The following is a 14,748-nucleotide window of genomic DNA, read 5'->3' as shown; positions in this document are numbered from 1 at the left end:
AACCTGTCTCCCTCAGTGTTGTCGCTGTGAAGAAACACCAAAAGCAACTTGGGGAGAAAGTGGTTTATTTTTGCATACATTTCTATATCACAGTTCATCAATGAAGGCAGGCAGGGCAGGAACCTGGATGCAGGAGCTGATGCTGAGGGCATGGAGGAGTATTGCTCACTGGCTTGCTCAGCCTGCTCTCTTACAGAAAGAACCTAAGACCACCAGCCTAGAGGTGGAAGTACTCAACAATGGGTTGGGCCTTCCCAAATCAATAAATTAAGAAAAGCCCCTGTAGGCTTGTCTACACCTATCTAATTGAAGCATTTTCTCAGTGGAGCTTCCACCCTCTCAGATGGACTATAGCTTCATGTCAAGTCAACATAAAACTAGCCAACATAGAAACTAAAGAGGAAATCTTGGCTTCCTTCAGGAGTAAGTGCCCTAGTATCTCATTTCAGTTCCTACTTCTGAGATATCAGGTCTCATCCACACATGGATTTGTGCTGTTCTTTTCCATTGCCACGCATTGGCAGCCATTCTTGTCACATTAAAAGGAAACAAGTCCTTGGGGGAATTTAACTGGGGAATCATTCACTATTCTTTAAACAAATTATCCACACTCTTGGCCTCAATTATCTCATCCTTAGGGTGAGAATAGTAACATCTGCCTCATAAAGTTGTTCTCATTAATTCAATTATTATAGAGCCTAGGAAGATGGCTCAGTGGGTAAAGCACTTGCCTCAGAAGCACTCACGTGAAAAGCTAGTTGTTACCATACATTCCTGAAACTCCAGCACTAGAGAGCCAAGACAGGTAATTCCTAGGGACTCACTGGCTACCAGTCTAGCTAAAGTGGTGTGCTCTAGGTTCAGCAACTTGGCCTGTCTCAGAAATAAAATTGAGGCTGGAGAGATGGCTCAGTATAGAAAAGTGCTTATTTTACAAGTCTCAAGAGCGGACTGAGTTCAACCCCAGAGCCTGAATAGAAAGCCGTATACAGCAGCAGCATGCATCTGTAATCCCAGCACTTACACAGAAATGGGTGAAATGGGTGGCAGAGAAAGGAGAACCACCTATAAGCTTGTGGGACAGCTACCCAGGAGTACACAGCTGTGTCTCTGTCTCTGTCTCTCTCTCTCTCTCACACACACACACGTACAGAGAGAGAGAAAGAGAGAGAGAGAGAGAGAGAGAGAGAGAGAGAGAGAGAGAGAGAGAGTAGTTAATATTCTTAAAATGTTTGTAACAGTGTCTGACACACAAACATTAAACAGTGGAAAACATTTTAAATTACTATCACACACTTCCTATTATGATATTATTTTATAGGGTTTCCTGTATACCGGAAAAGCCTTAACTCACTATATAGCTAGAATGGCCTTGAATTTAGAGTCCTCCTGCCTCCACTGTGTACCACCATGACTAATTTTTGCAATGCTGGAGATAAACCCCCAGGGATTCAAGCATGCCAGACAAGCACACTAAGCTAATCTTCATCCTATTTTCTTTTCTTTTCTTTTTTCTTTTTTTGTTTTTGAAAGAGATTCTGGTATGTAACCCATGCTGGACTTAAAATTCCTCCTACCTCAGCTTTCTGAGTATTACAGCCCAGCAATGAATCATCAAAATTTACTTCGCAGTGTCACAATGAAGCAGTGACAGTATTTGAGGTTTGTGATATCACAAGGAAACATCAAATGTTACATTGTAACCAGTTTTACTACATCAAAATAATGCTTTTAATGATGTCACAATTCAATTTGGTAGCATAACGGTGTTCCGTTATGTCACAATGTAACATTGTGATGGTATAATTCAGCATTGTGGTGCCATAATCACATGGTGATATATCCAATGGGGCACTGTGTTGACTCACTGGAGCATGTGACACTAAAATTTAGCATTGTAATAGCACAATGGAGCATTATGTCAATCCAGTTGAGCATTTACTATAATTCAGATCTGTGATGTCACAATGGATCTTTGTGATGTTATAGTTTAGTACTATGAGGACACAATGGAGTATTTGGATGGCATAATGGATCAATGTGATGATGCACAGTGACACACTGTGGAACACTGTAGTTATAGTAGACATTCTGGTGTCTATGGGGCATTGTGATATCACAAGAGCTCGGTGGTATCACATCACATAATGGCACAATGGAACCTTCAATTATCTCAGTGTACTGTAATCAGAGGTTTTCCTATGTCCTGCCCAGTCCCACAGTCGCTCAGTGCCAAATAAACACACAGAGGCTTATATTAATTACAAACTGTATGGTCATAGCCTATGGCTCAAGCTTCTTGCTAGATAGGCTCTTATAACTAAACTCAGCCCATTTCTATTAATCTATAAGTCACCACGTGTTCTGTGGCTTTACCTTTGTGCCATTACAGGCTGTTTCCTAGATGGTAGGATGGCATCTCCTGCCTCTCCTTTCTCCTTTCACTATCTCCCTTGGATTTCCTGCCTGGCTCCATCCTGCCCTGCCACTGGCCAAATGCCTTTATTTATCAACCAATCAGAGCAACACATAGTCACAGCGTACAGAAAGACATCCCACAGCAATACCCCTTTTATCTAATCAAAGGAAGGTTTTAGCTTTAACATAGTAACATTACATATAATAGAACAGTTATCAAGCAAGAATTATAGCTACAATATCTAGTCTATTTGTATTTAGCAAAATTAAAGAAAATACTCTATCATCTATTTTATTTTTGTGAGTCTAAAGTTTCATATCTAATTTATCTTTTATTATAACCAAGGAAAATTATAATTGTTAGCTATCTAATCTTCAACTACATCAAAGACCCCAAAAGGATATAATATTACCTAAGTAAACAGGAAGTGCATTGTAAGCAACTTCCAAAAGTCTAGAATGACAGAGACAGCTGGCTACCTGGACACTCACCCAAAGTTCCTCTGCAACATTGGGGCTTCCATCTTCAGCCTATAGGCCTAGTCTCTTCTCCCTGTGTCCTGCAGAATGTCTGGCAGTCTCCTCTGTGAAGCAGGAACCTGAAGGACCATCTCATCTTGCAAAGTTCAGTGGTCACCTTTTTATGGGTCCTGCATGTCCAGTTTATATAACTTACTGTCGATCAGTTAGTACAAGGGAACTTTTTGCCCAGTGGCTAACTTTTGCCACAAAGAAAGCAAACTTCATAATGAGTTTCTTCAATGCCCATCATCCTCCTTGAATTAGTGCTGCCAGGAGCAGACATGTCTCATTGTCCAGAAAAGTCTAAGTTCTTAAAACATTTTAAATGCCATATTCTGTAGGTCTTTGAAGTATTTGAAGATTACCTACCAAACTGAAATATATCTATGTATATCTAGAAAACTTAACTAACATAACTATGAGATTGATTATCACAGATGATTAACTATTAACCTGTATTTCTTAATGATACATTACAATTTTAAATGAGTTTTATAAACATAATACCTTAAACAAGAGTAAAAATACACATACGGTATAACAAAATTGACTTTAAATTTGTATCAATAAACTAAAATCCATAGCAATGTAAAACATTTTAAACAAGTTGTTACTCTTTATCCTATAATATCTATACTATCCCCTTTTCTTCTTTAGAAAGAGATTGTATTTATAATCAACCTGCTTTAAATAAAAATAAACATTTATAAACAATATTTTGGGAATTTGGGTGTAGCTTCTCATACTACTTCCTCTGACTGAGGGCTCTGGCAATCTTATGGGGATCCTGAGAAAATTAAGAATTATGGTCAAGTCCTGACTGGAGTAGTCTGCAATGCTGTATTCTCTGAGCCAGTGTCCTTGAAGTTGTTCGATGTTGGATCACCTAGAGACCTCTCAGGGGATCTTGGCTGATCAAACCATATTAGCCTAGAAACAATCCACAGGTTCTCATCTTCTGTGGAAACAATAGCAGGACCTCTTTTCCAAAGCAACGTATCCTTAGACATAAATTTTAAAGTCAAGATACCTTTAAAATATATATATTGGTTTAACTCAGCACCTTTTACAATAAAATGTCTCTCTGTAGTTAAAAATCCTAAAGACAATATAATCCAGATTCTCTGTGTGATTTCCATCTTTATGTGGTTTATTTTTTATATTACTTTTATTCTTTTTTTTTTTCTCTTTTCAAGACAGAGTTTCTCTGCGTAGTTTTGGTATCTGTCCTGGATCTCGCTCTGTAGACCAGGCTAGCCTCGAACTCACAGAGATCCACCTGGCCTCCCGAGTGCTGGGATTAAAGATGTGCACCACCACCACCCGGCTTTTATTCTCTCTTTAAAGACTGTAATTTAAAACTATCTATTTCTTTACATAACCACATATACTCCTTTTCCTCTCTCTTCCAGGCCTATGTACATTTTTACATATAATGTAAACCATTCAGAGTTTTATTTCACCTGAATCTGGCTTATTGTGAATCTATAATCCTTCTCTGGCCAGGAGAGATTTTAAACTGCTAAACTGCATGTTTAGGACTGAAGTGGTAACCTTGGCTGCTGACTCCACCCATTTCAGCTTTTCAACATGGCAGAGGTAATTTACCTCCAACTCTGAGAGCCATGCTCTCTGCTGACTCTGGGAGACAGTGGGTCCATGCCTCCATCCAGCAATGTGTAGCCCAGAAACCTCTTTTTTTCCCGTATTTGCCAAATCTAAATCCACAATGCAGTGTGCAGTGCAGTTTGGAGACACCACTGTGTACTGTGGCAGGATTCTGCCATGCTGCTTAGCTCATGGCGGCTGATGGCCAGCTCCATCTCCATCTTGGGAGACGAGTCTCTTGCTGCTCCCAGTATGAGACTGTGAGACTAGGAAGCCTAGTGTGGCTCTGTTTCTGTGTGCCATTTGCAGTCAGATGTTTCACCCATCCTGCCCAGCCCTACGGTTGGGATGAATCTCTCCAACACCCACATCCCACAGCTACTGGGACAAGTAAATACACAGAGGCTTACATTACTTACAAACTGTATAGCCTAATGGGTCAGGCTTCTTGTTAGATAGCTCTTATAACTAAACTCAGCCCATTTCTGTTAATCTATATGTTACCACATGTTCTGTGGCTTTGCCTGTGTGCCATTACATGGATGGTGGGATGATGTCTCCTGCCTTGTCTTTCTCCTTTCACTATCTCCCTTGGACTTTCCCACCTGGCTCCATCCTGCCCTGCCATAGGCCAATGCTGCTTTATTTATCAACCAGTCAGAGCAACACATATTCATAGCATACAGAAAGATATCCCACAGCAACTCTCCTAACTCTGTTCTTCCCCTTTCTGTAGTCTTTTTCTGTCCATTCACTCTTTGCTCTCCTTCTGCTCTGAGTCCCTCATCTTTCTCCAGCTCTTTCCCATCTCTCTCCTCACACTCTTCACCTTCTCTCTCCTTCCTCCTCTCTCTTCTCTCTCATTCTCCCCTTTCTCCTGTCTCTCTTTCTCTCTCTCTCCCCTTCTATCCTTTTTCTCTCTTTCTCTAGCCAGTCTCTCCCCACTCTCTCTGTCCCCTGTGTCTCTCTACTCATTCTTATCTCTCCTCTCCCTCTTCTATACTTCTCCTCTTTCTCCCTCTCTCCTCTTTCTTATCTCTCCCTCTCTCTCCCTCTCTTTGCTTCTTTTTCTCTCTCTCTCTCTTTTCATACTCTCCTCACCCATTCACTATCTGTCCTCACCATCCCCTTTCCACCTGCCCTCCCTCTCTCTCCTCTATCTCAATGTCCCCTTTCTCCACTTTTTTTACTCTCCTTTCCCCTCTCTATATCTACCCCCTCTCTGTGTACTCTCTCTCCATTCTTTGTCCTCTCTTTCTCTCTCTTTTCTCTCTTCTCTCTCCATCCTTTCTCCCTCTCTCTCCTCTTTCTCTGTGTACTCTTTTTCCATTCTTTGTCTCTCTTTCTCTCTCCTCTCTTTCCATCCTCTCTCTACTCTTTCTCTATATTCTCTTTCATCTATATCTTCCTGTCTCAAATGAGTCTCTCGTTCTTTCTCTCTCATCTCTCTTCCTCTTATCCCTCTGTCCTCTCCCTCTCTCCTATATCTCCCCATCCTCTCCCTCCTATCATTTACTCTCTCTCCCTTTCTCTCCTCTATGTATACTCGTTCTCTCCCCTGCCTAACTCTCCTAACTCTGTTCTTCCCCTTTCTCTAGTCTTTTTCTGTCCATTCACTCTTCTCTCTCCTTCTGCTCTGAGTCCCTCTTCTTTCTCCTATCCCTTCCCTATATCTCCTCCCTCTTTCTCCACTCTATTTTCTATCTTTCCTCTCTCTCTTCTTTCTCTGTCCTCCCATCCCACTCTCTCAAGAGAGAGAGAGAAGGAGGTACACATGCTAGTAAGTATCAACTTTTAAGACAAAAAAGATTTGTTTGGGGTTCGGGTTTGAGGTCATATAGTCCATTATTCAGAGACAGTACAGCAGCAGGAATGTGTAAAAGCTAGTCATATGACATCTGCAGACAGGAATGGGAAAAAGATGAATGCTGGTAGTTATCTCTCTTTCTCTTTTTCTATTTTTATTCATTCTAGGCCCTCAGCTCCTGGCATGGAGCTGCCCATATTTGCAGTGAGTCTTCCCTCCTTAATCAAACTCCCAGAAAACCTCTTACAGATAGGCCTAAAGGTACAATCTCCTAGGTAATTTCAAATTGTAAAGAACCATTAATGCCAAGTGGTACTGGAGAAGTTATGATTTAATCTAGAGAACTTGACCTTATTTATTCATATAAAAATGTATACTAAAAGTAAGTAGAGATATGCATATAGTATATAATTTACTACAAGTCTGATCTCACTGTTTGGATTGTCTGAGTCAGATCTGAATTTGTTGTTCCCTCTATCATGACATGATTTCAGCTGCCTTAATTGCGACTTCTATTTGTGTGGCATCTATGACAATTTTATATAATGAGATTAATTCTGAGTTCCAACCTAAAATTCTGATAATCTTACATATATTGCTGAAAGCTTTTTGGTGCTTTTTCATAATTTTGATAAAATATATATAACAAAAATTAAAATTTAATCATTTAAGTTTCAAATTCAGTGGGATTAAATGTGTTCACCATGTTTTACCATTTTCATAAAATTTTTTATTATACCTAGTCTGTTTAAAACGTGCAAAATCATAATATACTATTCCATATTATAGGTTATTTCACATTTTCAATATACTTCAACAATTTTTCCCAACTAGTGTAATTTGCAGCTTCCTTTAATGAAGTGAAGTTTATATTATATTCTCAAACCTGAGGTAAGAGATCTTCATTTGTTTTCAACTGATCTTATTAGGTATGTATGTAAGGAGAGTACATATTTATGCACAAATATTCTGTCTCTACCTTGTCTAACTTCAGAAAAGTATAAACTGCTTAATGTGCATTGAGAAGCACTATGTTCAACATATAACATACGCATTTATAAAAGTTTAGAAAAAACTACCAAGCTCTGAAATAGCACATGGACTAGAGCAAGGGAACAAGAGTGCATGCTTGAGCTTTAGAGGTTCAACAAACTGTAATGGTTTAAATAGAAATGGCCTCCACAGCCTCATGTGTTTGAATGGTTGGCCCATAGGGAGTAGCACTATTAGGAGGTGTGGCCCTGTTGAAGGAAGTGTGTCACTGTGGGGGCAGGCTTTGAGGTCTCATATGCTCAAGCTATGACCAGTGTGGCACACAGTCTCCTTCTGTCACCTGTGTACCAAGATATAGAACTCTTGGCTACCTCCCCAGCACCATATCTGCCTGTATGCCACCATATATCCCACCATGATGATAATAAACTAAACTTCTGAACTATATTCCAGCCCCAATTAAAAGTTTTCTGTGGTGATATTTAGTTGTACTCTAATAAAATTTGCCTGAAGATCAGAGAACAGAACAAGCCACTAGATTAAACATGGAGGCCAGGCAGTGGTGGCACACACATTTAATCCTAGCACTCCAGAGGCAGCGATCCTTCTGGAGTTCAAAGCCACCCTGAATCATGAGATTGATTCAGTCTAGGAGAGAAACAGAGACAGGCAATGGTAGCACACACCTTTAATCCCAGTACTTGGAAGTCACACACCTTTAATCTCAGCACAAGCAAAGAAGTAATATGGCTAGACAGAGAAAGGTTTATAAGGCATGAGGAGACAGGAACTAAGTCCACTATCTCACAGGTTTCACATCAAACAACCACAGACTGGAAATAGTTTTTTAAAAAATCAACTACGACTGTACTGAACACATGTAGACTCTTCCCATCGCACAGGAAATATGTATTTATATGTTATAACAATGATTTACATAGCATTTACACTGCGTTATGTATTAGAGAACCTAGGAATGATTCAAGTGAGAAGATTGCATGAGTTATATATAAATCCCATGCTATTTTTATATTTTTATATAAGAGCTTTACTCATCAGCTGACCTGGGCAAGTGTGGATGGTCCTAGAAACAATTACCTATAGATACTGAGGAACAACTATAAATGTGTTTAGAGGTTAAAACTATGTGGAATTTTGGCATCATGATGGATAATAATGAGATTGGGGAGATAGTGAGAAGTAAGAATCAGCTGATGTATAGTTTATTCCTTTGAGAAGCTTAGTGGTAGGGACAAGAGAGAAGATCAAGAAGGCTTCATGGAAAGAAAACAATTTGAGAGATGAGGATGAGAGAAAAACATGAACGGAAGACTATAGAGATGAGAAGAAGCCAGTGGAGAAGAAGACAAAATTCACAGAGAGGAAGCAGACCTACTCTTTGCAATTTTTTCCACGTCTTACTTGGTTCTCCTGTGTACCCCTCCATAAGGCTCCACTGATTCACCTTTCAATAGGATTCTACTTCATTTACATAAATTCTTAACTTACTTTTCATAATTTCACACTTTTTCTGATTTTCTATATCCTTAGTTAATGGCCTCTCATTCTTCCTTAGGTTTTTTTTCCTCTATTAAGTATTGGGATATCATGTGACCTAATCATCTCATACACACACACACACACACACACACACACACACACACACACACCAGCTATCATATCCCTTCCCTTTCCCATATTCAAAGAAACTATATTTGCTCCTCTATTCCATTGATTCCTAAATTTTAAATTCTGTCTTCTATTGACTCACCACTTGAATGATAATCTAACAAACATCTCATACTTAGTGTGTTTAAAATAACATCCTTAGTCCCATCACGTTCTGTTCTTTTCTCAGCTTCTAGTTATTACTGAGTGACAAGCCTTGGAGTCACCCTAGAGTCCTGTCTCACTGTGTAACTGACTTATTAGCCTCTGTGTACCCTACATGAACAATAAGCTCTCTAAGGCACTGTATTCCTACTGCCTTGCACAGAAACTGGAAACTGGCAGAGTTATGATATCTGTGGAATAAAATCAAGAAATATACTAGAGATCTGTTTATTCTCAAATACTGGCCCAGCCTCCTATCTGGTAGAAGCAAGGAGAGTTGAAAAAAGAAGATGAAACTCTCCCCATATAAGAAGTCTCTTTCAATCTAGAGAAAGCTCAGTGTTGCTTCGTGGAAAATGGGTAGATTTCAGCTCACAGCAATAAAGGAAAGGATGTGACTTGGCATCAACTGGGAGCTATCAGTGGAAAGTGGAGAAAATGTTAAGTTTTTATTTTGTATTTTTGTTTTCTTTGGAAACATTTTAGTGTGGAAAAGCTCATGAGGCCTCAACCCTAGACAAAGAACTACAGGCAGGTAAAGAATGCTGAGATCAGGAGAAATAGTCTTCCCCAGAGAGGGGCACACCAACTGATTGTCCAATACCAAATTGTTAGCCCTGAAAACATACATACAAGTAACATTATTCAGACTAAGCAGGTTTTATTTGTATTTAGGAACACACACACACACACACACACACACACACACACACACACACACAAATAAAATAAAAATAAAGGAAAAAAGGTTATGAATTCAAAAGATTTTAAAAAAAAAAGAGTACACCATGTAGCTAGAGTTTTCCTGCCTAGCCCACAGTCAGGACAAATCTCTCTTACCCACCAGTCCCACAGCCGCTCAGATCCGACCAAGTAAACACAGAGACTTATATTGGTTACAAACTGTATGGCTGTGGCAGGCTTCTTGCTAACTGTTCTTACAGCTTAAATTAATCCATTTCCATAAATCTATACCTTGCCACATGGCTCGTGGCTTACCGGCATCTTCACATGCGGCTTGTCATGGTGGCGGTTGGCAGTGTCTCCCTCACCCAGCTTCCTGTTCTCTCTATTCTCCTCTCTGTTAGTCCCACCTATACTTCCTGCCTGGCCATTGGCCAATCAGTGATTTATTTATTAACCAATCAGCAACACATTTGACATACAGACCATCCCACAGCAACACTAGATATTTTGGGGGGGAGGAAAGGGAAAGGGGAAATGATGTAATTATATTATAATCCCAAAATATAAGGAAAAATATAATTTAAAATATTTTTGGTCCTTTTTCTCTGGGTTCTTTAGTTAGAAAACAAACAAGGTCTTTGAAAAGATCTAAGTTTTATGTAGATGCAGCTCTGTTGTGTTATTGTAAGTGGAAGCTGAGTTGAGGACATGCATGAACATTTCTTTAAGTCTTAAATTATCTTAAACTTTTTACTTTTTAAATGAGTGGTTCGAAACATCATGATCTATCCCTCCCAGAAGGGGACATAGAGAGCAAGCAGCATACCCATTAGTGGGAACACACTACCAGATACATCATGTTTTTGCCTAGGAAATCTGTTAGAGATGCAGCACCAAGGCTTTTCACTAGGTGCAGGCATTTATAGTTATCTTTGCATGACACGTGCTCATATTTTAGGTTCCTAGAAGAAAAGTTGATACTTGACATTAATCTTATTACTTATGTAAACAATATAGGCACAGAGAGCCAGCCTTAAGAGTTAGGAGAGGGTTTTTTTAATCAATGGGAAGAGTATTTTACTGATCATGTTCCTCAATGCCACCCAAAGGCCAGCTTACAAGAAGGACTTCCTTCTCTAAGTCAACTCCCCTTTTGTCTGCATTCTTAATTCTTGACCACCATGTACTATTACACTAAAACTATTAACAAGAGTTGTCAACAAGTGAGACCAAGCTGTAATATTGAGTTTACATGTGCCTTTTAGTTCTCTTGGTCTTAGCCAGTTAAATTTCATGTGGCAAGTCTGGCTTGGGTATTAGTTTAACATAACTCAATTCTGTTCAGCCTAGGGTTGAGCTGCTATCATAGCGTGTACATATACAAAATATAGTCTCAAAGATATATGTCAGTATACTGCAAGTCAAGAGTCTATGGTTGTTTGGTCACCTCTCGTCGGGACACCTATAGTCAGGTAGTAGGTTACTTCCGTCCCAGTGAGGCCTGCCATTACGCCTTCCACTCTCGCCTCTCTTCCTGTTTCACTCTGATTAATTTAGCTGATTCACTGGTTTCAGAGAGACTGTCACAAGTAGTCAGTTTTAAAGAACTTTGTTATCTTTGACTTCATTTTGTCTGTGTCTAGACTGTAGATGACATTTAAAGATGTTTTGTGGGACAGTCGGGTGCAGGAGTTAACCCATGCTGTATTCTAGACTGTCAGGTTGGCGAGAGACTCAGAGATCACTCTGAGTTTCAAGCGATCATCATCACAGCAGCTTTCAGGGTGGTGTTGATTTTCCCCTTCCAGAGAGAACAGATGGGCATGGTTTTAGTGCTTGATGCTCTCTCCATTCTTCCACACCTCCCGAGGCTTGAGCTTTTCTTCTCTGTCTTATAAAACATTTAGTATGTCCAGTGAGTAATTATAACTTGATTTTTTTTTCAGTCTCGGTCGTTTGGGGGTTTTTTGTTGGTGTTTTTTTTTTTTTCATGTACACCTTTTTGTGAAGAAATGTTGAGTGCAAGAAGGGAAAAAGAATTTCTACATGAAAACACCTTATAATGAATTCACCAGAAAGGTTAGGGGTTGGTTAGGACAAAATTTCCATTTTTTTAACCAAAATAAGACTTTAGAAGTTCCCTGTTTGGGCTGGAGAGATGGACTCAGTGGGAAAAAAACACTGGTTGTTCTTTCAGAGACTCAGATTCAATTCTCTGCACCAACATGGCAGCTCATGAGCTACTGTAACTCCAGTTTTGGGGGGCTATGATGCCTCTTCTTACATTGTAGGTTCCTGCCCATACATGGTGTACAAGCACACATGTAGTCAAAAGATGTATACACAACATAAAAAATACTTTCTTAAAATTTAAAACACACTTCTTTTATTCTAATTGTACATCCAGTTAACAGCCTAAAAAAGGTCAATCTCTTTCTGGAGCCAGTGTCAATGAGTAGACTGTCTTCCTGAGCTGTCTCATATGTCAAGAGAAAGGCAAGAGTTACAGAATCCAACTAATCATACCTACACCAGAAGCTGAATGAAAACAGTAAGTTCAAATGACAGGACATCCTAGAGGATGATATTGCTAATCATTTCAGTGGATCGCTAGTATTTCCTGTCCATTGTTGGGAGCTATTTGATACCATATACTTACATTATGATGGTATTCTATAAAATGTCTTAATTTTAATAAAAGAAACATTTTAAGCTATAAACATCTTCTTAAGGGGTGATAGCTGGGTTGGTAAAGTATTTGTAATCTGAGTGTGATTCTCAGAACCCTTTTTAAAATCCTAGGCATGGCCAGATATGGTAGTGCACACCAATAATCTCTGTGGAGACAGGTGAAACTCTGTGAGTTCAAGGTCAATCTGGTCTACATAGTGATTTCCAGTCCAGCCAGAGGTACACAGTGAGATCCTGTCTCAAAATACACACACACACACACACACACACACACACACACACACACACACACACGTGTGCTCAAAAGAAAGAAAGATTGGAAGGAAGGAAGGAAGGAAGGAACGGAGGGAGGGAGGGAGGGAGGGAGGGAGGGAGGGAGGGAGGGAGGGAGGCATAAAGTAACCCACCCCCCAACACCAAACAAAAGAAAAATCCAGGTTTAGTGGACATCTGTGTAATCCCAGCTCTGCATAGGTAGAAACAAGTGGATCCTGGGACTCACTAGCCAGCCAACTAGCCTAGCCTACTTGGAAAGTTCCCATCCTACAGGAGGAGGAGGAGGAGGAGGAGGAGGAGGAGGAGGAGGAGGAGGAGGAGGAGGAGGAGGAGGAGATGAAGAAGAAGAAGAAGAAGAAGAAGAAGAAGAAGAAGAAGAAGAAGAAGAAGAAGAAGAAGAAGAAGAAGAAGAAGAAGAAGAAGACAATGACAACCAGGTTGCCTCTGGCCTCCACACACATTCTCATAGAGACATTCACACACACACACACATTCATGTGCATTTGTGAACACACCTGTACACAAACTATTTTGTTCTCAGTGTTATTGGAGAAAAGGGCAGTACCATAAGCAAGTTTGTACTTCTGCTTTCTTTTCATAATAATTTAAAGAGTTTGTGCTCTTTTCCAGTTTGCATTTGTAGCCCTGATAATCCGGATCATACAGAGAACGCAGCTCCTGGAAGTGGACCACCAGCTAGAGGTCGCTTGACAGTAACAAGAAGTTTGACTTAGCAACTCACACATTGCTGGTAATTATTTTTCATATCCCTTCTCATGTAGAGAATTAATTTTGAGCTTCCCTGATGTCCTGTGACTGAGGAATTGGGGCAGAGCACATATAGATCAAGAAATTCTGTTCCCAGCATATCTGGGAGCCATTTTTGGCCTCTTGAGAACCCAGGAATAGTGGCATGACAGCAGACCCTTCACAGCAGTTTGACTATGCCAACCATTAGTGTCTTGGCAGACTGTGGTCAAGGTCTTCATCTTCTAACCCTCAGGAAGTGTGGGGTCAAGAATTCAAATAGACAATTCTCACCATATTTCTGGCATCTGAACTAAGATGTTTTTCATGACAAAACATACAACACTCTATTGAAATGAGCTCCTATGGGAAAAAAGACTTTCTTTATATACTTAATTCTCTAGTTTTGCCAACTATTGAATTTTTAGCACTTTGGGGGACAAAGTTTGATTAAAAGAATTATTGTAGGTAACCAAAATTGTCACTTTTTTTGTAAAGCAGCCATTTATCTGTAAGCATGTGTATACATACAGCATTTTTATTGCATTTGTCATATAACATAAGACACTCACTCTTACTGCTCCATTAATGAACTCTTACAATATTCTAATGACTTGCATTTTGGGTACTAACTTTTGTATAAAAACATGATGGTCTATGTTTGAAGCAGGTACAAGGGGAAAGCCTCAGACATCTTGGTGAGCATGATGCGGTGTGTGAGGGTGGGCAGTTGTTTTGAGAGCTTTTTTATTTTACATGTATTTTTATGTCTAGTCCTTGCACAACATCTGCTACTAAAATTTACCATCTTGAGTGTTTCTATTCATGTCTATAGTAACTAAACCTCTACCTAAATGCACCTGATGTACTTTGATCACAACACTCCACACTTGAGAGTCAAAAGTAAAAGATTCCAAGTTCAAATGTCAGCTTTACCACAGAATGGTAATTTGTTTGCGTTATTATTTTTTCAGAATAGGAAAAAGATGTAACATTTAAAAGCATTTCTGTCCTAATTGTGGGGGAAAAAATCTTGAAATTTGAAATGAGCATTGTTTGTGTGTCGGAGCACTCACCTCCATGATCAGCTGGAACGTTGATTTGATCCCACTTCCCTTTCCCTTAGTCCAGTGGCCTCAGAAGTGCAGTTTACTTAGGTGTCCAGC

Source organism: Peromyscus eremicus, chromosome 3 (assembly GCF_949786415.1).
Source record: "Peromyscus eremicus chromosome 3, PerEre_H2_v1, whole genome shotgun sequence".
Taxonomy (NCBI): Eukaryota; Metazoa; Chordata; class Mammalia; order Rodentia; family Cricetidae; genus Peromyscus; species Peromyscus eremicus.
This window is presented reverse-complemented; position numbering follows the sequence as displayed.